Source organism: Phaethon lepturus, unplaced genomic scaffold, assembly GCF_000687285.1.
Source record: "Phaethon lepturus isolate BGI_N335 unplaced genomic scaffold, ASM68728v1 scaffold1414, whole genome shotgun sequence".
Lineage (NCBI taxonomy): Eukaryota > Metazoa > Chordata > Aves > Phaethontiformes > Phaethontidae > Phaethon > Phaethon lepturus.
In genome coordinates this window covers 26,942-29,549 of record NW_010533734.1, presented here as the reverse complement: position 1 = coordinate 29,549, position 2,608 = coordinate 26,942, and positions in this window count along the sequence as shown.

Here is a 2,608-nt window from a genome sequence, read left to right as displayed (position 1 = left end):
GGCGTGTCTGCCATCGGACAGAGAAGGGCAGCTGTATTCTGCAACTGTAAGGGTGCTTTAAGCTCATGACTATTTTCTTTGCAATGTACTGTGGACTAGGAGAGGCAGCAAGGCTGTCTTTTAAGTGTAGGATTAAGTCCTACAGTCTTATTGGGAGCCCCTGCTTCTAATTACTCCTTCCTTGTCTCTCACCACTCAATTGTTGCTATTACACAAACGAGAATTTTAAAGTATTTTGTTGCAGTTATTAGGAGCAATTTTGCATCCAGTCTATGATATTTGCAGTGCTCACAATAGTGATAAACTCTCTATGAAAAGAAAGCATGCTACCACCTACTAAGTAGATACGGTACTCTGGATCCTATTAATTTAACAACAGAGAAACTCCTACAGCATTTCACTGTGCTCTTAAAATCCTAGCTAAAATGTGGGACTCGTACATTGTTGGCTACAAGTTCACTATTTCAAATGAACTGAATAACAGCAGTACATTTTACAGATAACCTCATACAAATATTGTCATCCATCACTGATGTTGACAGTTACAGCAGGGTCTATTGCATTCTGTTAAGAATGTATAAACCTGATGAGAAAACAAAAAGCACGTTATTTCACGTTCATTACCACAGACATCAATAAACACATGATTCCTTTCCATAAATATCTATAAATATGATGCCAGTAAATCAGTCTAAGCAAAATTCCCTCCTTTTTTTTTTTTTTTTTTTTTTTTTTTTTTAAGAGACCCAGAAACAAAGTCTGTTTAAAGACTCAATATTTTGGGTATCTATTTTTCAGTATCTAAGATATGCTTTGATGGTCCAGTACCTCGGGCAATTTCACTCTATGCACACACCCAGCTCATTCTTCTCCCTATTTATCCAGTAAAACTCCAATATACAAATAAACTGGGAAAAAGAAGGTGGCAGAATAACAGAGAGGAGAGTGAGGGATAGTGATGGAGGACATTTAGGAAGATGCAAGGAGCAATCAGTCACCTGACAGTCCTTCAAGTCGAAGGAAGCTGGGTGCCAAAACTCAGTGGTTGGTGTTTTAAACATGACACTACAGATTATTTGCATGGGGTGGAAGGGAGATGTCGCACTTGTGACCTTGCTGGGAACTCGTGCAGCAGATCAGACCTCTAGCTCCTAACTGGGTATTTGAAAGTCACTCCCAGGATCTCCACTCTCACAACCCCCCTGATGCACAGAGCTGCACTGCTCATAAATCAGTAGTAGAAGGAGGATAAAGGGGGGATGAAAGCAGGAGAGCCCTGGAGCATTTTGAGGCTGACACTGTACAGCATTCTCAGGTCCGAGTTAGGTTTTTGGGGATGAGATCCAGAGAGATTATAAGGCACCTCAAAACCTGAAATGCGACCCCAGAAAGTTGAGTCAGAAAATGGAGTGAGATGCTGGGCTTCTGCTGCAATGACCAGGGATAGTTGAGTGTCTGTGAAAGGAGAGCCACAAATTTATACCCCAAGCTGGGAAGATGCCTGGGACGAGCTGTGAAGAGATGGGAACCAAGCATGGGTTCTTCTCTCCAGAGCTTGACTAACACCTGGGCTCGTAGGCTATGGTATGGACTTCCTCTGTGAATCAGGGCAGGGATCAGCCCCATAAAGAGATGTTGCAGAGAAAACTGGTGACCTGCACTGTCACAGGCAAGGGTTTGAGACCAGCCACCAGAAGGCATGAGCTGCCTCAGCCCAGGGGTCCCAGGCAGCTCAGCAGTTCGTGTGTTAAATACTGGGCTGGGGGTGCTTGGGAGGAAGGATGCTGCACCGGAGACCGTGCTGGGAGCCTGTGCCGCACGAGTCAAAGTCTGATGGGCCAAGAGGAGGACAGACTAAGGGAACTCCTGCTCTGCAGCCTAGCAGGTCACTTCGTCTGGAGGGAGGAGGCTTCCAGTTTTGTTCTTGCTGCTGGGCTACTCTGAGGACTTGGGCAGCCTGCAGAGTCTGGATCACAGTGGCGTATCGGCAGAGCCGGGTACCCACTGCCTAGGCTGAGGTACAGATCTAGAGGTCTGGGTTTAGTAGGTTTAGTTTCTGCAGCATGAACACTCTGCATCTTGATGCCCAAATTCCAAGGAAGGCCCCAATCTAACCTCTTTGGATGTTACTTTCAGAAAACAGCTTTCAAGGTTCTGAGAAGTGCTCTGTGGTCTCTCAGCGACTTCTAGCCTTGTAGGACAAGGCAATAGCAACTGAAGCAATTCAATAGCTCACAGAAATCCCAAGATCCCGAATTCTCCATCCCTAACCTTAAAAAGAGCAAGCTGCAATGACAGGTTCCCCACAGCTGATGACAGTCTCCTCCCACAGCTACAACGGGAGTTGGCAATGAACCAGCTACTGGGAACAGGAGGGTCACCTCATACTGACAGGTACGGCTTGAGCGCGCCAAGAGCATCACTCAGCCCTTGGGCGTGAAGCGGGGCTCCCTTTAGCCATTGGTTCTTTCGGTGGGAGCCGGGTTCATATTTTGAGACACTTTTTAGCTCACGCAGTGAATGACACGAAGTGAACACGCTTATGCTGCTGGCAGTGCGCTAACAGAAGATGTCTGCTCAGGATGGTCAACGATCACCTGCTTAGCGT